Below are 21,484 nucleotides of genomic sequence, written 5' to 3'. Positions count from 1 at the left end.
ACGCTGATAAGCATTTTGCTGACAAAATGCTTATAGGGGTAGGTGAGTTAGGGTTAGGTTTGGTTAGGTAAATAGTTTCTTGGGTTAGGCGAGGGGAACCGAGCCCTCCCTCTCCCGGACACAGGGACGTAGTCCCCTTTCCAGGATCGGGAGGGGGGTGCACGGTCCTTCCCCCAACGCTCCCCTCCGTCCTCCCGTTCCCGGTGACGCGCCTGTTGGCGTCGTCGTCCATAGTGGACTTGGGTCCACTGTCCTTTCCACATTTTTGTGTTTTTAATTTGTGTGTCTATTTATCTTTTATCCAGTAATATGTATTTATTTATTTATTTATTTATTGTGGTGGATTCGCCTTTGCTATATAAATAATAATGGTTGTTTTCAATGATGCTATTTATTAGGTTCGATCTGTATTGATAATGTATTTTTATATAATTGCCAAAAAAAACACAAAAACCTATTTTTTACAAAACCCCAAAAAAACAAAAAAAATGGCCAAATCTGAAATAAGCTGCGACTTTCGGTCCAATTGTGTGTGCTCTCAGACAACGTTTGGGCTCCTTGAGCCTTCTTCAGGTCTACTGGCACACAGTCACAGCACAGCAGGTTTGTGATGTTCGCACTCCGGTGAACCAACTCGAACTGAGCCCAAGTAAGTGCACCTCCCTATATAACCTCTGCTGTCCTTGTATTTGCTTTTCTTTTTACACCACTAACATTTAGTGCTTCAATGTAGAAATTAACCACATATTGGCCAAATGTTTTGTAATGTCCATATAAATCAACGTATATCCAACAGAATGATGTCCTAACTTGACTGTCATTAACGGAACAGAGGATAGGACCCAAAAATGCACGACTCCAAAACAAATGGACAGTTTCAAAAAAGAGGGGTTTAATATACGGGTATAGGTCGGTACACAGGCAGGCAATCCAAAAAAGACAGCAGTATCCAAAACCACGAGGCAAAGAGGCGAGGTCGATAATCGGAACAGGATCTAGTCTAACTGTGAGTCTGTGACGTGGAAACAAGGAATGCTGGAACACGACGACAAGGTACAACGAACTGGTGACGAGAGGGATTGAGACACGCGGTTAAATACAAGGGGTAATTAGGGTGAACGAGGCACAGGTGGTGAAGATGCTCTCAGGAGCAGGTGTGTGTGTGTGTGAAACAGGGGGAAGACCAAAACCCGAACACACACCCATGACATTGACATACCATTGTTTTTATTATAACACTTGATATATCATCGCTTCCTGTTTTCACTCCTCCCCAAGATCCCCGAGGCCGCCAAGACCCACAAGCTGGTGGAGCAGGAGCTGGCACACGCCGTCAACGCCAGCGCCACGGTGCTGACTGAGGCCAAGCTGTCCAGCCCTGAGGTAGGGACACCAGGTGTAGGCAGATGGGTCCAGACGGGACTACAGACGGCCCGTTGGACCCACTCAAAGCACATTTGTACATGAGATGTGCGGGGACGCTGTTACGTGTCAACCCCAAACCATCCCAGAGTGCATCAATGCAAATTACCCGTGATACAGCTTTTACAGCGCGGTGTGTTGTGTGAATTTCATACCATTTTTGTACCATATTCTGATGTACCCGGATAAAGTGAGTGCAGGGCTCGACTAATGTTACAGGACTACTCTACTGTCGTCCAGAGAACATGTGGCCTGACATGTCATGGATTTAAAAAGAAAAGTGCGCCACAACTCTGCTTTTGATGTAGCACTAACCCCAAATGTTTGACTTGAATTCCCAAAAATACATGTTTTGTAGGTTTTGGATAAATCACTCAAACCAGTGTTGTTAATTTTCAGTTTTGGAGTGGCAGCACAGCTGTGGAAATTGTCAACAGCAGCAAAGTTCTCCAGGCTGAGACAACCCTGCTTCTGGATGGAAAACATCCGGTAACCTCTCTCGCCACTAGCTGCTGCCACTTTTTGGCCATCTGATCCTCCTCAGTCCGAGTTCCTTGAGGAAGAGGGGCTCCGCTTAACCCTGAACAGCCTGAGTGCTGACCTCCACAAACTGGATGACATCCACTGGATCTGTCCACTAACGCACTGTGCTGAGGAGGTAAGGATTGCGAAACACCCTGGCGTGCGTGCTTGTGTGCGTTGTGCCACGTGTGATTGTGTGTGCATTCAGGGGTTGGTGCGTCCCAGTAGTAAAAGCAGCATAACTCTTAAGATCATGCCAAGGTGAAGAGGGAGAAGGAAAAGCTCCACAAGCAGAAGTCAAACCGCTCGCTCTCAGGTTGGAACAGCCGATAAAACACACCCAAAGTCATCTAGCAGACAAATTGGAATTTGGACTGTTGTTTTGAGCAGGGTACTTTGCTTCCCTCTAGTGGCCTGGTGAGGTAAAATTTGCAGCTGCATGGCCAGCTACTTGAAGCTGCTTTCTTTCACACAGCATTCCTTTTCCCCCCTTTCCATATTGTCCACAAATGTATTCTCCTTTCCTTTTTGAGAGCCTCACCTACCGAAATAGCCTTTGCCCTGAGAACATGCGTGCTTGCACACTGCTGATGTAGGTTGCAACATTAACATAATTAGATGTCAGCGTGCCAGCTCTGATTGTTTTCAACACAAAGTAGCATGTGTAGTGATTTTTTTTTTTTTTTTTAAATGAATAGCTCTCTGAAATTTTCAATCCAGAAAGTATTTTAAAATGATAATTGGTCCTAAAGTTGTGGCCAGTTGTTAAAGATGTACTGTTTTTAGAAGAACTTTTGAAAATCATTTTTGTGCGCATGTGTATATAGAGTACATATTGTGGGCATCGGGCCAAATTTGGTCCGTCTATCCATCCATTTTCAACACCGCTTATCCCGGTAAAGGTTGCGGGGCGCTGCGCCGGAGCCTATCCCATCTGATTTTGGGCGAAAGGCGGACTACGCCCTGAACCGGTCGCCAGTCAGTCACAGGGCACATAAAGACAGGGACAACCATTCGCACTCACATTCGCACTCACATTCACACTCACACTGTGACTGAGTGGGAACTGAACCCACGCTGCCCGCACCAAAGTCTGGCGAGTCTACCACTACACCATCAGTGACTTACCCAAATCTGTTCAATTTCCTATTTTTTCACCAATTGATACTGTTGTTCAGCACGCGTGGGATTGTTATTCTTCCAAATGACTGAGCGTTGTAAATTGTTTGCTCTTTGATGATGCAGCGTTAATAAAGACGTCGTTATTTTGTTTTCCTGAAAAGTAATGGTTTTGGACATGCAAGTATTCCACCCAACGCCAATGATATCCAACCTATAGCATACAGCGTGGTTTTTGTATGAGCGTGCATTTGGAGTTTGTAATCGCTTGCTGTCGTGTCGCTTTAGGAACACGGGATGCCAAGTGTACGACTCCTGAAGCAGAATCGCCAGGCAACTGATGATCTTTTCCGGCCCCTAACCTTGACCGCCGCGAGTGAGGAGATGCCGTGCTCTTATCTGCCGGCACCCGCTGTCCTGACTATGGCGTAGGCGGCAAGGATTAGCTGTTTTGCGTTTCCTTACTGTGCATTTTTTTTTTCGAAGCGGTGTCACTCGCATTGCTCCTCCACTGGCCTGCTGTGCTAATGAAAGAGCCTACAATTCTGTCATTTTGTCATAAACAGTGTCTACACGTTGCTTGCATGCAGCAGAGTACAGAACATCTTTTAGAAACGACACGATGGAAACCGCCTTCAGACTGAAATGAGACTTTTCGGGGACACCTTGTTTCTACATCACGCAACCTTCAATGGCACCAGAAGCCGATGTGCAGAAATCTTGGATTTTGAACAGAAAAGAAAAACATTGACTGTATTTGTGTGTTGAGCTGTTAATAATACTACTGATAATAATACTGATAATGATGTGCACATGCAAGGTGCTCAAGCGGTTTTGACTTTATTTGGCTTGTCGTGACCTCCACTAAAGAGGTCACGGGGGTGGTTCATGATCAGCTGACTCGAGATGTAACGCACCAATGTGAATGTTTGCTTTGCCAGTAGTTCCCAATTGTTTTTATCGTCTTGCTCTCGCGGGTTTGCTGTCCAATCCCCCAGGTCCTCCCAACCATCCCCCCCGTGCGTTCATAAACACGATAGGATCAATCAAGAAATCAAGTTGGCCAAACGGGAAAATTTGTAGTTTGCATAAGCATGTTTAGTCTAAGCTCATGCTTGCTGTGAGGGGCATACTAAATGATAGCGCGTGCAGGAACATGCTTGTTTCCGCTCACGGTCGAGCATTGCCAAGCTCCACTGTCGTCGGGTGCTGGTCAGTGTGCGCTGCTGCCTTTTTGCCTTCATGGCTTTTGTGGTGTTGTGCCAAGTAGAGCGACACACTCCAGTGGTGTGTGCAATGTGGCGTTCATTTCAAGTTTACTGTGTCTGGGCTCGCACTTTACAGACTCCTTGATGGGGGAAATGTGCGTGTACACGCGTTTACGTCAAATTAGGTGAAGAATATGACTTTTTATTTGTGATGAACTATTAAATATATAATGTAAAAATGCACGCCCATCGATGTGATCCATGGCTGTGGCGTTCCTGCTCCTGCGTCCACTGATGCGCAGGGCCAACGTGTTACCATGGTAACCACGTTAGCCATTTGAAGCTTAAAGCCAAAGCTTAAGTCGACTCATGAATCACTTATCGAAGATAAAATGTTGTGCACAATGTGTAACTTTTTGAAATTGTATCATCAACTTGTTCTGAACATATGAATGAAATGTGTATATGGGTTTTAAAAAGAAAGCTCATGTATATTTAATTTTATCAATGATTGTTTGAATGTAATTTAATGGGGTTAACAATGATTCCGCAATGCCGGGTGTTTGCACGAGTGTGTGCGTGTTGCCAGTTGTTCCGTCATGTAACAAAGATAAGCTTTGGAAATTAAAATGACTTGATGGTGTGATAAATGTGCGTCTGCTGCTGCTTCCAACGTGTCTGACTTAAAAGTAAGTTTTATTAATACCTGCATGTAAGTTTGTTCGGTTTGTATGAAAATGCTTGCCGCAGCTTCTCCCTACATACATTGTGACCAACAAAGCTGACACAATATGAAGTTGTCATTTCTCTTAATTGTTGATGAATGAAATGTTTAGAGTGAGGAGCTATAAAGGTGTTCTGTCATAAACTGACTCTGCCTCTTTTCCCAACACAACTCCGCTTTCAGCTGGACTATTGCATGACAGGCGTGCGTGTATTGGAAAACTAAGTGATTGTTGCAGTGCATTGTACTAGTACTAGTACTAGGAGGAAAGGTTGTCGAATATGTTTCATTTTCATCACAGTTTTTATTTTTGAAATAACTGAATGGCTCAGGGTCACTACACACAATGGAAGTCTTTCATTCGAATGTGATATTTCCAAAGAAATTTAGAAAAAAAATATTCCCCAAAAAGTTTGGATTCTGCAGCTTTTGCCATAAATGTACAATTTTTACATAGTTGTTTAAGTAATTTGCATTGATTCTCATGAGGCCACAATTGGGATATAAGTGCATTACTTTTCTATTTAGAAGTGGAGGTATTTTTCACTTTATTTGCACAATGCAGACTTCGGCATCACGTGAATGACTTCAATCAAGCACGAGAAATGGACAGTTCTAGGACATCATTAGGACTTGGTCATCTGATTGGTCGCATTTGGCGCACACTAAGCTGATTGGTTCATGCAAAACATCTATGATTGGTTAATGCAAAACATCTATTTCCGGTTTGGATCGCTTAAACGGGTGAGGCGAATGACGTTACTTTCTCCTTCATTTGTTCCAGCCAAGGTAAGCACGCTGCTTCACGCACTAGCAATTAATGTTGTTTTTGCTGTTTATTGATTTATTTTAGCGTGTTTTTGACATGTTTGATTCGTCTTGTGAGTGATTTGACATGCGTTAATTTGTGCTTATGCAGCTGAGTGAACATGCGGGGTCGCCATTTTGTAGCGCAAGGTTTTAACTTTACTCGACGGCCAGATGCGTAATAGCCTCCGTGGCGTCCCGGGCTTGGCGTTTTACACGTTTGAGTGAGTGGTGTGAAGGCGTTTTGAGTGTTTCAGCGGTGTTGTAACGTACAATTGCCGTCGTCCTCGTGGCGGGACTGGACCTTAAACATGACGTCACCGCGGCAGCGCTGCAGCTCCGCGTTCGTCATTGTTTAGCAAAGTTTGAACTTTGTTCGACTCCTGAGTGCATAATTGGCTTCGTGGCGTCGCTGGCTTGGGGTTTTACACTTTGCGCGAATGAGTCTCGAGCGTTTTTGTGGTTTTAGCGGTGTTGTAATGCACAATTGACCACCGTCCTCGTGGCGAGAGTGTCGCTTGAATATGACGTCGGCGCTGCTGCGACGTGGTCGCCATTTTGTTGAGCAAAGTTTGAACTTTACTCGACGGCCAAATGAATAATGGACATCATGGCGTCGCTGGCTTGGGGTTTTACACTTTGCGCGAATGAGTCTCGAGCGTTTTTGTGGTTTTAGCGGTGTTGTAATGCACAATTGACCATCGTCCTCGTGGCGAGAGTGTCGCTTGAATATGACGTCGGCGCTGCTGCGACGTGGTCGCCATTTTGTTGAGCAAAGTTTGAACTTTACTCGACGGCCAAATGAATAATGGACATCATGGCGTCGCTGGCTTGGCGTTTTACACTTTGCGAGTGGCGCGAAGCAGTTTGAGTGTTTACGTGGTGTTTTAGCGGTGCTATGCACAATTGTCGTCGTGGCGGGAGTGTCGCTTGAATATGACGTCGCCGCTGCAGCGACGTGGTCGCCATTTTGTTGAGCAAAGTTTGAACTTTACTCGACGGCCAAATGAATAATTGACTTCGTGGCATCGATGGCTTGGCGTTTTACCCTTTGCGTGTGTGGCACAAAGCAGTTTGAGTGTTTACGTGGTGTTTTAGCTAGCGGTGTTATAATGCACTATTGTCATCGTCCTCGTGGCGGGAGTGTCGCTTGAATATGACGTCGCCGCTGCTGCGACGTGGTCGCCATTTTGTTGAGCAAAGTTTGAACTTTACTCGACGGCCAAATGAATAATGGACATGGCGTCGCTGGCTTGGCGTTTTAGACTTTGCGTGTGTGGCGCGAAGCAGTTTGAGTGATTACGTGGTGTTTTAGCGGTGTTGTAATGCACAATTGCCGTCGTCCTCGTGGCGGGAGTGTCGCTTGAATATGACGTCGCTGCTGCGACGTGGTCGCCATTTTGTTGAGCAAAGTTTGAACATTACTCGACGGCCAAATGAATAATGGACATCATGGCGTCGCTGGCTTGGCGTGTTACACTTTGCTTGTGTGGCGCGAAGCAGTTTGAGTGTTTTAGCGGTGTTATGCACAATTGCTGTCGTCCTCGTGGCGGGAGTGTCGCTTGTATGTGATGTCAACGCTGCTGCTTCGCGGTTGCCATTTTGAGCAAAGTTCGGACTGTTGTATGTTTTACTATCTTAAATTTTTTATTTTAATTCCCAATTAATTGTATAGACTCTTATGTAATTTTTTATATGGGTTGGTTAGCCCAAACCTTTTGGCTCAGGGACCACATTGATGTAAAAAAATTGTCAAACAGGCCAGCATTAATTTCACATGCTACTGATGAGGGGAATGCTTTTTTGTATTTTTATTTTACTTTGTTTTACAATGTTGTCTGCTGCTAGGTAGATCTGATAACTGTCTGACTTGGATAAATGAAGGTTAAAATAAAATAATTAAATGCAAAAAAGTATTATGAAATTTGACTCAACTTTATTAATCAGAATCAACAAACATGTTTGCATTAATGTGAAGGGTGATACTGAGATCTCGACTGCAGTAAATGGGGAAGGTCTGGCTCAAAAGCGGTGGTTTTAATGCGCAAGCTGTCACGCAGGTGGGCGTCACTTATTCTTGTTCTCATGCGGTTCTTATTCATGTTCATGACTGAGAATGTCTCCTCGCACAAGTATGTCAAGCCAAACAAGCTCAACATTTTCTTAGCAAATGTACGAATCTCTTGGAACCTGTCTTTATCCAGCTGCTGGTAAAAGTTGACGAGGGAGTTGTTGGTACCGGCTGCGACACTCCGTGTCACACTTCAGCTGAATGAGCTCCAACTGCAGGTGGGCTGGAACGTCACTGAGATCCATGGAAACAGGGTTAGGTGAGGGGAACCGAACCCTCCCTCTCCCAGTATAGGGGAAATAATTCCCCTTCCGGGATCAGGGGGGAGATGCACGGTCATCCCCCTGCGCCATCGCCCGTCTCCATTTCCCCATTCCTGGCGGTGTGCCTGCTGGCCCCGCCGGTCATAGTGGACCACTTTCCACTCTACCCCAGTCATCCTTGTTCCAATTTTCTTTTTTCTTTTTCCAAATGAATTGTATAGAGTCGTCTTTGTTATTTATGTAATATTTTTTTTGTTTTAGATGTGCTATTTATTAATAGGTATACTTTTGTAATATATTTCTAATCATAACAACCAAAACCCACAAAAAAAACAAAAATCCCCCCCAAAACCATTTTTTGTCGACCAAACTGTGTGCCTCGTCAACGTTTCGGCTCTAAGGAGCCTTCCTCAGGTCTTGGCACACTGAATTAAATAAATGCACTTGTACAAAAAAGTGATGTTAACTGTCCAAACATCGAAACCAAACTGAGTTAGTAAAAACGTTCTTCCCTTTTATACCCACTGTTTTTTTGTCCGATGTTTAAAAAGATCTTTTAAAAGAATATGTGCAAAGTGCTTGTGTGCGTTGTGCCACACGTGATTGTGTGTGCATCCAGGGGTCTGTGCGTCCCAGTAGCAAAAGCAGCATGAAGCTTAAGATCATGCCCAAGGTGAAGAGGGAGAAGGAAAAGCTCCACAAGCAGAAGTCAAACCGCTCGCTCGCTCTCAGGTTGGAACAGCCGATAAAACACACCCAAAGTCATCTAGCAGACAAATTGGAATGTGGACTGTTTTGAGCAGGTTACTTTGCTTCCCTCTAGTGGCCTGGTGAGGTAAAATTTGCAGCTGCATGGCCAGCTACTTGAAGCTGCTTTCACACAGCATTCCTTTTCCCCCCTTTCCATATTGTCCACAAATGTATTCTCCTTTCCTTTTCGAGAGCCTCACCCACCGAAATAGCCTTTGTCCTGAGAACATGCGTGCTTGCACACTGCCGATGTAGCTTGCAACATTAACATAATTAGATGTCAGCGTGCCAGCTCCGATTGTTTTCAACACAAAGTAGCATGCGTAGTGATTGGGAAAAAAAAAAAAAAAAAAAAAAAATTAATACCTCTCTGACATTTTCAATCCAAAAAGTATTTTATGGGGTTAACAATGATTCCGCAAAGCTGGGTGTTTGCACGAGTGTGTGCGTGTTGCCAGTTTTTCCATCATGTAACAAATAAGCTTTGGAAATTAAAATGACTTGGTGTGATAAATGTGCGTCTGCTGCTGCTTCCGACGTGTCTGACTTAAAAGTAAGTGTTATTACCTGCATGCAAGTTTGTTCGGTTTGTATGAAAATGCTTGCCGCAAATTCTCCCTACATTGTGACCAACAAAGCTGACACTATGAAGTTGTCATTTCTCTTAATTGTTGATAAATGAAATGTTTCGAGTGAGGAGCTATAAAGGTGTTCTGTCATAAACTGACTCTGCCTGTTTTCCCAACACAACTCTGCTTTCAGCTGGACTATTGCATGACAGGCGTGCGTGTCAAATGCCTCAGTGTGTTCTGTATGTTGTTTGTGAATCCATCCAGTAAGGAATAAACCGTATTGGAAAACCAAGTGATTGTTGCAGTGCATTGTGCAAATAAAGTGAAAAATACCTCCACTTGTAAATAGAAAAGTAATGCACTTGTACCCCAATTGTGGCCTCATGAGAATCTATGCAAACTAATTAAACTATGTAAAAATTGTACTACATTTATGGCAAAAGCTGCATAATCCAAACTATTTGGGGAATATTTGTTTTCTAAATTTCTTTGAAAATATAACATTCGAATGAAAGACTTCCATTGTGTGTAGTGACACTGAACCATGAAGTTATTTCAAAAATAAATACTGTGTGATGCAAATTAAACACATTCGACAACCTTTCCTCCTAGTACAAGTACATCAAACTTCGGCATCACATGAATAACTTCAATCAAGCACGAGAAATGGACCGTTCTAGGAAATAATTAGGACTTGGTCATCTGATTGGTCGCATTTGGCGCCAAAATGTACGCAAACTAAGCTGATTGGTTAATGCAAAACATCTATGATTGGTTAATGCAAAACATCTATTTCCGGTTTGGATCGCTTAACCGGCTGAGGCGAGTGACGTTAATGTCTCCTTCATCTGTTCCAGCCAAGGTAAGAACGCTGCTTCATGCTCTCTAGCAATTAACGTTGTTTTTGCTGTGTCTTGACTTATTTGAGCGCGTTTTTGACATGCTTGACTCGGGCACGCACTCAGAGTGTGATAGCCTCTTGTGAGTGATTTGACATGCGTTAATTTGTGCTTATACAGCTGAGAGAACATGCAGGGTCGCCATTTTGTAGCGCAAGGTTTGAACTTTACTCGACGGCCAGATGCATAATATGCTTCGTGGCTTCGCTGGCTTGGCGTTTTACACATTGCGTGAGTGGTGTGAAGGCGTTTCGAATGTTTTAGCGGTGTTGTAACATACAATTGCCGTCGTCCTCGTGGCGAGGATGTCGCTTGAATATGACGTCGCCGCTTCTGTGGCGTGGTCGCCATTTTGTTCAGCAAAGTTTGAACTTGACTAGATGGCCAAATGAATAACGGACATCGTGGCGTCGCTGGCTTGGCGTTTTACACTTGGCGTGTGTGGCGCGAAGGAGTTTTCGAGTGTTTCCGTGGTGTTTTAGCAGTGTTTTAATGCACAATTTCCGTCGTCCTCGTGGCTTGAGTGTCGCTTGAATATGACGTCGCCGCTGCTGCGACGTGGTTGCCATTTTGTTGAGCGAAGTTTGAGCTTTACTCGACGCCCAAATGAATAATTGACTTCGAGGCGTCGATGGCTTGGCGTTTTACCATTTTCGTGTGTGGCGCAAAGCAGTTTTCGAGTGTTTACATTGTGTTTTAGCGGTGTTTTAATGCACAATTGCCGTCCTCGTGGCGGGAGTGTCGCTTGAATATGACTCTGCTGCGACGTGGTCGCCATTTTGTTGAGCAAAGTTTGAACTTTACTCGACGTCTAAATGGATAATTGACTTGGTGGCGTCGATGGCTTGGCGTTTTACTATTTGAGTGTGGCGCAAAGTAGTTTTCGAGTGTTCACATGGTGTTTTAGCGGTGTTTTAATGCACAATTGCCGTCCTCGTGGGGGGACTGTCGCTTGTATATGAGGTCAATGCTGCTGCTTCGCGATTGCCATTTTGAGCAAAGTTCGAACTGTCGTATGTTTACTGTCTCAAATTCTTTTATTTTTTTATTTTTAAATTACCTATCAATTGTATAGTCTCCTTTATGTAATTTATTTTAGATGTGCTATATTAATGGGTATGAATTTATATTTCTAATAAAAATCCCCCAATCAGCCAAACTCTGCCTCGACAACATTTTCCCTTTCTCAGGTGTTGGCACACCAAATTCAATGCACAAATAGGCGATGTTTACTGTACAAACTGAAGGAACCTGTGTTTAAAATCACCTATTACTTCTGAGGTTCCATGCGTGTTCGTTTTCGTGGAAGAACTAAAATTATAACGCGTTAGAAGTCAACCAATTTATTCCTGACAGAGGAATCTATACATTTTGCAGAGCTCTGGGTTCAGCTGTCACCTGTCCTCTTCAACAGGTGTTTTGGTTTCAAAGCTGATATTTTTCTCCAAAAGCTTTTTGTCTTGCATCAGGAGTTGAAGGTTTTTAAAGTGCTTTTCAACATTTACTCCACTGCATGGACTGGAGAAAAGAACTGCAGCGCTTAAAACCATGTCATCTAAACCTTGTAATGTTGTTGCAGTTGTAAGAAGTCCAAAGACGTGCATTGCAAGGTGGTAATGTTGTTTGGCACTGCAACACCAAAATATAAAATCTTAGTTACCATACAGATATTTATAAGATTTATTGATAAAATTAGCAACCAGTTAACAAATATGGATGACATTGTTCAAATTACTAATGAAAATAGTAATATTTTCTGCAAATGTCCTTGGCATTCTTCATCAAATGCCTCAAGCAACAGTGTAGGATAGGTACTTCAAAATCTGTGGATGTCCCCTTTCCACAAACTATAGAGTAGTAATGTTCAATGGTGCTATTCAAATTGGTCTTTATAAATGAAAGACACAGTGCTTGCATTAGCACAATAGAAGCATGACTGGTGCCTGCATCGCTCTCTGTCCATACATCCTTGAAACGTGTCAAGAAAATACTTGACCGAGGCAGTGGTGTGTTCACAAGTCAAGTAGGGAAGGGTGAGGAGTTTTTCAATGAATTCTTCACAACAAGCTCATACACATAGAATGGTGGGGAGCATTTTTCCTTCTTTATGATGCTGCCAGTGGCGTCCCAATAGAGGATGTCTTCTCTGGTCCTGTCACGATAAATGTCAATACAGTACACCTTTGGGGAATAAAAATACTTTTTGGAGCACATCTGGCTTAAGTCTTTCTTTCCACCATGAAATGCAAACTTAAGAGCTCATTGTTGTGCAGACGACTTTTTTGCTTCTTTTCCCACGAAATGGTTTTCAATACAGGAGGTGTGAGTGCCTCATCTCTGCAGCCTGATTCCATGACTGCTTCGTCCAATTTCAGAAGGTTTCTTAAGTAGAGAGATCTGGGCAATTCTTTTTGTAATTTTTGCCCCAGTGAATCCCTTTCTCTTCCTCTCATAGGTCTTGACTTTAGTTCAATGCGATTGTGGATGCTCATACCACCCTTGAAATGTACAGTGTCTTAAAAAAATCCTTTGCTATCTATTGTGACGGTGACTTCAACAGGACAGTTCTCAAATTGACAGTAACACAGACACCAAAATTCCAGGTCTTGTCTTATTGAGCCAAGTGTCTTAGTTCTGTCTTTTGAAAGCTATTGAACAGTATGGATGGATGGATCTAATTCCTTTGGAAATAATGCCAGTCAAGGCCCTTGAATCCTCTGGGTTTTCTCAATTTCTGTAATGAGGCCCAGTCCTTTTGGTCAACTAAAAAATAGGTTGGACCGGAAGGCACTTTTATCCTTATGAATGCATCGTCTTCTGTCGACAAGTCAGGATCACGGTCATTGATACTGGTTCCCTATAGAATAAATAGGAAAGCAAAAATATATTAATGGTTTTGTAATATTTTCTAACCTATACTTCATAAGTATGCCTCACAGTTCTGAGGACCAGGGTTCAATTCCCGGTCCTGCCTGTGTGGAGTTTGCATGCTCTCCCCTTGCCTGCATGGGTTTTTGCCCGGCACTCTGTTTTCCTCCCACATCCCAAAAACATGCATTAATTGGAGACTCTAAATTGCCCGTAGGTGTGAGTGTGAATGTTTGTTTGTAGGGTTAGGTGAGGGGAACCGAACCCTCCCTCTCCCAGTATAGGGGAAATAATTCCCCTTCCGGGATCGGGGGGGAGATGCACGGTCCATCCCCCTACGCCATCTCCCGTCTCCATTTCCCCATTCCTGGCGGCGTGCCTGCTGGCCACGCCGATCATAGTGGACCACTTTCCACTCTCCACCAGTCATCTTTGTTCTAATTTTCTTTTTTGTATTTCCAATTGAGTTTTATAGAGTCGCCTTTGTTATTTATGTAGTAATTTATGTTTTGGATGTGCTATTTATTAACAGTTATGAATTTGTAATATATCTCTAATTATAACAACAAAAAAGAGAAAATCCCCAAAAAAAACAACTTTTGTCGACCAAACGGTGTGCCTCGACAACGTTTCGGCTCTAAGGAGCCTTCCTCCGGTTAGGGTTAGGGTTAGTTAGGGTTAGGGTTAGGGGAGTGAAACCGAGCCTCCCCCTCGGGGGAAGAGCGCCCCCGAGAGGAAGAAAATGCACTGTTCATCCCCCAAGCTAGGGTTAGGGTTAGGGTTAGGGTTAGGTTAGGGTTAGGGTTAGGGTTAGTTAGGTTAGGCGAGGGGAACCGAGCCCTCCCTCTCCCGGACACAGGGACGTAGTCCCCTTTCCAGGATCGGGAGGGGGGTGCACGGTCCTTCCCCCAACGCTCCCCTCCGTCCTCCCGTTCCCGTTCCTGGTGACGCGCCTGTTGGCGTCGTCGTCCATAGTGGACTTGGGTCCACTGTCCTTTCCACATTTTTGTGTTTTTAATTTGTGTGTCTATTTATCTTTTATCCAGTAATATGTATTTATTTATTTATTTATTTATTGTGGTGGATTCGCCTTTGCTATATAAATAATAATGGTTGTTTTCAATTATGCTATTTATTAGGTTAGATCTGTATTGATAATGTATTTTTATATAATTGCCAAAAAAAACACACAAAAACCTATTTTTTACAAAATCCCAAAAAAACAAAAAAAATGGCCAAATCTGAAATAAGCTGCGACTTTCGGTCCAATTGTGTGTGCTCTCAGACAACGTTTCGGCTCCTTGAGCCTTCTTCAGGTCTACTGGCACACAGTCACAGCACAGCAGGTTTGTGATGTTCGCACTCCGGTGAACCAACTCGAACTGAGCCCAAGTAAGTGCACCTCCCTATATAACCTCTGCTGTCCTTGTATTTGCTTTTCTTTTTAACACACTACCATTTTGTGTTTCAATTTAGAAATTAACCCCATACTAGCCAAATGTTTTGTAATGTCCCTATAAATCCCTGTATATCCCACCCAATGATGTCCCAATTTGATATAACATTGTTTTTATTATTATAACACTTAATTATTAATTATGTTTAATAGTATTTATATTGTTTTTATCTATTTTTTTATTTGTGTTTTAGTTTTTTTGTAGTTTTTCAGTTTTTTTGCTTTTAATGCCTTTTAACCCCTATGAACTATGGTTTAACTGTTCTTAACTCCTTTGACGCTCATTAATCCTTTTTAATACTTTTTAATAACTTTTTAACTTTTTAATAACTTAAATAACTATTTGATGACCCTTTTAACCATTTTTAATCCTGTTTAACAATCCCCCAATAACTTTTGGATAGCTATGTAATAACTGTTTAATAACTATTTAATAACCCTATTAACCATTTTTAATCCTTATTAATAAGCTTTTATTGTTGTCTGTAATGTTTTATGGCGTTTTTTCCTTTAATCCTCCATCCTGTTAGGGTTACATACTGCTCGGGTTAGATTAGGGTTACAGCTAGGGTTAGATTAGGGTTACAGCTAGGGTTAGAATGAGAATCTTAGGGTTGAAGATAGGGTTACATACAGCTAGGGTTACATACAGCTAGGGTTACAGATAGGGTTAGAAGAGGTAGTTACACACAATTAGGGTTACATACATCTAGGGTTAGGGTTAGAAGAGCTAGGGTTAGATTGAGGTTGCTTGAGTTAATTTAGGGTTAGGGCCCCAGTCCCAATTTGGTTAAGATTAGGAATAGGGTTAGGGTTAGTGATAGTATTATATCTAGATGTAGTTTTTCTTTTTCTTAGGGTTAGGGTTAGGGTTAGGGTTAGGGTTAGGGGTTAGGTTAGGTTAGGTTAGGTTAGGGTTGGTTAGGGTTAGGAAATTGAGGCTGAACCCTTCCACCCCGATGGTCAAAAGCCACCGGCCGACCGCCGGAGCGAAAGGGAGGTGCACTGGCCTTCCACCCCTGGAATCTCCCTCCACCTTGATTCCCAACTCCCGTCTGATATCCATTCTGGCCTCGGCGACCATACCGGGCCACTGTCCATCCCTCATCCATCATTTTGTTGTAGATTTACGTAATTTTTATTTTTATGAACTCTTTTTTGTTTTTTTATATTTTTTATTTTTGTAATTTTTTTGTTGTTATAGTATATATTTTTGTAATGTTTTTGTATATTTTGTTGTATTTTTTCAGTTTTTATTGTTTTTGTATCCGTTTCTTAGTTTTCTGTCCTTGTCATAAAGTTACTGATTTTCCTGTCGCCTTTGCTATATAATTAATCAATGTTCTATTGTCTAGTCTATAAATTGTATGTTCTACAATGAACTATCAGGTATAGTATTGATAATGTATTGTAAAGATGCCAAAAAAAATATTTTTTTCAAAAAAATTTTTTTTTTTATAAAGAAATAAAAAATAATAAAGAAACTATCAAACAAAAGTTGTTTTCATTCAATTGTACTTGTATTTATCCAATTATATGTTTGTGTGTGCCAACAACAACGTTTCGGCTTATGTCAAGCCTTCTTCAGGTTTTAGCACACAATTTATATGATCCTACTGTTGTAGCAAGAGCTGTTACTCGTTCAAAAACAAACATGAAATGACCGGATTTGGCTGGTTCCCTATTTATAGCCTCTGTCTCAGTGACTCCTCCTTCGTCTTTACCAGCGTATTTATTCCAATGCCCTTCATTCACCAGTCTTATTCTTATGTGCAATTAGTGTAAATAGTGTATATATATATATATATATGTTTTTAATTAATTAATTAATTAATTTAATCCTGTATATAGTATGTTAGTGATTATTATTTAGTTTTTTAACTCTTTAATTCTAGAATTCCTTAAATAAACAAATGAATAACTGATCGATTATAGAATTGAAATTAGGGTTAATTAGGGTTAATTGAAAATTAGGTTGAGTCAATTTTAGTGTTATCATCAATTAGGGTGGGATCAAATGGTTAAGGTTAGGGTAAGGTTAGAATTAGGATTAATCCAATTAGGGTTGAGTGTGATTAGGATTAATTAAAAATTAGGGTTAACAAATGGTTAAGGTTAGGGTTAAATCAAAGTTAGGGTTAGTAAATCTAGGGTTGGGATTAATTTAACATTGGGTAAACTAGGGTTACGGGTTAGGGTTAGGGTTAGGGTTAGGGTTTAGGGTTAGGTGAGGGTTAGGGTTAGGGTTAGGGTTAGGGTTAGGGTTAGGGTTAGGGTTAGGGTTAGGTTAGGTTAGGTTAGGGTTAGGGTTAGGGTTAGTTAGGGTTAGGGTTAGGGTTAGGGTTAGGGTTAGGGTTAGGGTTAGGTTAGGTTAGGTTAGGGTTAGGGTTAGGGTTAGGGTTAGGGTTAGGGTTAGGGTTAGGGTTAGGGTTAGGGTTAGGGTTAGGGTTAGGGTTAGGGTTAGGTGAGGGGAACCGAACCCTCCCTCTCCCAGTATAGGGGAAATAATTCCCCTTCCGGGATCGGGGGGGAGATGCACGGTCCATCCCCCTACGCCATCTCCCGTCTCCATTTCCCCATTCCTGGCGGCGTGCCTGCTGGCCACGCCGGTCATAGTGGACCACTTTCCACTCTCCACCAGTCATCTTAGTTCAAATTTTCTTTTTTGTATTTTCAATTGAGTTTTATAGAGTCGCCTTTGTTATTTATGTAATAATTTATGTTTTGGACGTGCTATTTATTAACAGTTATGAATTTGTAATATATCTCTAATTATAACAACAAAAAACAAAAAAAGAGAAAATCCCCCAAAAAAACAACTTTTGTCGACCAAACGGTGTGCCTTGACAACGTTTCGGCTCTAAGGAGCCTTCCTCAGGTCCTGGCACACTGAATTTAATAAATGCACTGTAAAAATAAGTGATGTTGACTGTTCAAACTCCCAAACCAAACTGAGCTAGTGAAAACGCCCTCCCCTTTTATACCCGTTGTTTTTTGGTCCTATAGGGTAAAAAAAGATCTTTTAAAAGAATATGTGCAAAGTAAAACCCACTTTAAATGAACCCCATAATTGCCAATCCTTCTGCATAATTGCCATCTTGAAATTGAACCTTTGTCCATGTATTGATATTTTAACCTTATAACTCGTTTAATAACATTTTAATAATTGTATAGTTTTTTTGGCTTTTTATGCTGTTTTATATTTTTTAATGTATTTTACCAATTGTTTTGCTTTTTTGGGTCTTTTTAACTTTTTGTGATGTAATTGTAATAAACTTTGTTCCCCCTAGGGTTAAAGTTGGAAATAGGGATAGGAATGAAGTGGTTAGGGTTTGAAGTGGTTAGGGTTTAAGATTAGGGGTTGGAAATGGGGATAGGATAGGACTAGAGTTAGATAGGGATGTGAGTGGTTAAGATTAGGAGTTAGGTTTGGATAAGGAGATATAATAGAGTTATGAATTAAAAATTAAGAATTAAAAGGGAGTGGTTAAGATTAGGGTTAGGGTAGGATAAGGGGATAGAAGGTTAGGATTAGGGGATAGTGTTGGTTAAAGTTGGAAATGGGGATAGGGATAGGAATGAAGTGGTTAGGGTTTGAAGTGGTTAGGGTTTGAAGTGGTTAGGGTTTAAGATTAGGGGTTGGAAATGGGGATAGGATAGGGCTAGAGTTAGATAGGGATGTGAGTGGTTAAGATTAGGAGTTAGGTTTGGATAAGGAGATATAATAGAGTTAAGAATTAAAAATTAAGAATTAAAAGGGAGTGGTTAAGATTAGGGTTAGGGTAGGATAAGTGGATAGAATGTTAAGATAAGGGGATAGTGTTGGATAAGGGGGTGAAATAGAAAGATAGGAAATGGTTGGGAATTGGGGACAGGAAGATGGAAGTGGTTAGGGTTAGGGTTGGAAATGGGGATAGGATAGGACTAGGGTTCGGGTTAGACAGGTAAGGGGGTGTGGGTTATGAATGGATAGAATTTAGTCAGATAAGAGAGAGGAGGGGTTTGTAGGATTAGGGTGGCCTTTAGGGTAGGGTATCCGAACCGTATTCCCTAATGGTGCGCTACATTCAATCCCCCTGGCACTTTAGACCCCAATCGGAATATCCATCGCCGTTCCATGGTCTTTCTCTCTCTCTCTGTCCACAGGATATTCCTTTGTAATCCCGCTACCCTCAACGCTCCCAATCCATGGATCAAGAAATGCTGAACCAGTGGTGTGTGTAAATCTTTCTTGTGGTTCACATTATATCTGTGTTGTGTGATGCGGGTCATCAATGTGTTGGAAGTTTCCCCGACATACTGCAGTCCACACTTCTTGCACAATATGAGATAGACACAGTTGGTTGATTTGGGACTAAATCCTTGTTCAATTTTAATGATTGTTTTATCCACTGCATTCCTGACGAATTTGAGTTTAATAAAATATTTGCTCAATGGTTGTGGTTTTTTAATTTTCAACGACGGTAACCTTGCCCGAATAAGTAAGTCCTTTAAATTTTTGTTCCGCCGATATGCCGATATGATTCTAAAATTTGGCCCTCCTGCAGCACATCCCAATTTTCCCTCAAAATCTGCTTTTATTTTTTTGTGTAATAAATTCCCAACTGTGAAGTATGAGGTGATCAAGGGGAGAATGTCCTCCTTTGTTTCTTCTCTTCTCTCCAAAAATGTCCTTAGGCAACGTCTGAGAAATGACCTCCCATATCCTCTTTTCCGTAAAACCTTAAACAAAATCGTCACCGCCTCGTGAAAGTTTTGCCTTTTTGTGCATATCCGAGCAAAGCGCAAAATCTGTGACTTCACGATTCCCCGAAACATATGCGTTGGATGAAAGCTGGTTTTATGAACCAATGCATGCGTGTCAGTAATTTTGAAGTGCACTTTTATATCCAATTTATAATTTTGTTGAAATTTTGTCCCTTTGAAGACGGTGGTATCCAAAAAGTCAATCGATTGGCGGTTGACCTCCGTCTTGAGCTGTATCGAATTGTTGTGTGCATTCAAAGTATCCACAAATTGGTGAAATTCTTCCTCCGAATATGTCCAAATTCCAAATATGTCGTCCAGGTAACGGATGTAGCGGTCTGGTTTTTTATCACACTTTGTAAAAACCTCTTCTTCCCATATAGCCATAAAAATGTTTGCATACGCTGGGGCGAATTTCTTCCCCATAGCTGTCCCTTTAATTTGTAGATAATAATTTTCATTAAAGATAAAATCATTTCTCGTCAGATTTATTTCTAGCAACTGTAGTAATTCCACATCCGGTCGTTTTGGATCCGGATATCTTTGTAAGATCTTCCTCACACTCTCCATTCCCGCCTGGATCGGAATGTTGGTGTACAGGCTCTCTACGTCCATTGTGAAGAAGAAGAAGTCCGTTTTTGTCCTAATCTTTTTGACCATGTCTACGAATTGGTACGTATCTCGCACATACGACGGGTGTCTTGTGGACAGCGGGGTGAGATAGAAATCCAGAAACTCTGCTGTGGCATACGTGTCACTGCCGCAATCTGAGACGATCGGTCTGCCTGGAGGGACTTCATAAGGTACAGTCCATGTGGTAGGATCCTTATGTATTTTTGGCAAAATATAAAACCGACGTTCCCTCGGTTCCGATTCCCCTATTAAATAGCGTGATTGTTTCCCATTGATGAATTTCTTCTTTTTTAATTCCCGAACAATTTGAGCCACTTTTGGCATTGTTTCCCAAAATATGGGTTTGTCCAATTTTTTATAATAGTTTTTATCGTCTAATTGTCTCTGTGCTTCCATGATATACTGGTCCCGTCCGAGCACGACCATTGCCGACCCCTTGTCGGCCGGCTTAATCACAATGTGTTTGGCATAAATTAAATCCCGCAGCGCCTTCACCTCTTCCGGTGCTAAATTGTATTTCTCTTTTTTCGGAATGAAATGTTTTTTAATTGTTACCAGATCCTCTTCAATCACCTGCTGGACTTGTGGCGGCATATCCGTCGTAGCCGGTGTCCAGATGGAAGGGGCGACAAAAGGCGGCCGTTCCCTCCTATGTGAATTTCTGAAATAAAAAGCCAATTTTAATCTGCGATGGTAATTTTGTATGTCAAATTGGAATTGTGTTTTCTGATCACGTTCGATATCTATAGATGGTATAAATGATAAGCCTCTGCTGAGTAACCGATGCTGTGGTTCCGTTAGAAGGAAATTTTTGGCTAGGACGACCACATCTTGTGCGACGAAGGACTTGGGTCTCTCGCCCCCCTCTTTGTGTAGCCTTAGAGGGCGATGGAGTTTAAAAAGCGGATCCAATGGTCCAGCATAGCCGCCGCGGTTTCCCGGGTCCAATGGACCTCATCGTCCTCCACCTCGAACAGACCCTCCGGCAAGAGTGGAATGTGACCCATATTCCTCTCAATATGGTCATTGAGGGTCTGTAGATTTTCTTTCTCATCCGCTGGGAGAGCGGCTGAGAAATTAATGAGCGGCACCCAAATTTCCGCATATGGAAACTTTTTCTTCGAGGCCCTAATTGCTCCTTGTACCGTTTTAATCGTTGTCTCTTTGGATTTATTGCATCGGCTATTGATGCCAAACGACAGAACAATTTTTTCCACAATCAATTCCGGTGATGCCTCTGTCTTTTCCATCAGCGTTTGCCCATGGCGGAAATGACCCCCCGGATAGGCGTCAATCTGCAAGTTTGCATTAAAAAAATCGGGAATCTTGGTCAGATTCGAGTCCCCGATAATAAGCCATTTCTTTTTAACTGTGAGATTCCAGTCCATCAAGCGTCTCTGGGTATGGCGATGTGCGGTCACCGA

The 21,484-nt window shown here is 42.0% G+C and overlaps 1 long non-coding RNA gene across 4 annotated transcripts; it reads left to right on the top strand.

Annotated features, from left to right (window-relative positions):
• The first annotated feature begins 46 nt into the window (after window positions 1-46).
• LOC133467695 (uncharacterized) lies at window positions 47-19,077 on the top strand. 4 transcript variants are annotated; one of them, XR_009785283.1, is made up of 4 exons: window positions 47-1,383; window positions 1,822-2,080; window positions 2,153-2,260; window positions 18,828-19,077. It is a non-coding gene; the product is annotated as an uncharacterized LOC133467695 (long non-coding RNA). The 4 variants fall into 4 exon arrangements; XR_009785281.1 differs by lacking the exon at window positions 18,828-19,077 and adding an exon at window positions 3,352-4,594; XR_009785284.1 differs by lacking the exon at window positions 2,153-2,260.
• Window positions 19,078-21,484: the final 2,407 nt, after the last annotated feature.

The sequence above is a fragment of the Phyllopteryx taeniolatus genome, chromosome 17, assembly GCF_024500385.1.
Source record: "Phyllopteryx taeniolatus isolate TA_2022b chromosome 17, UOR_Ptae_1.2, whole genome shotgun sequence".
Taxonomy (NCBI): Eukaryota; Metazoa; Chordata; class Actinopteri; order Syngnathiformes; family Syngnathidae; genus Phyllopteryx; species Phyllopteryx taeniolatus.
The sequence above is the reverse complement of the archived record's forward strand: the minus strand, read 5'-3'. Positions and strand labels throughout refer to the sequence as shown.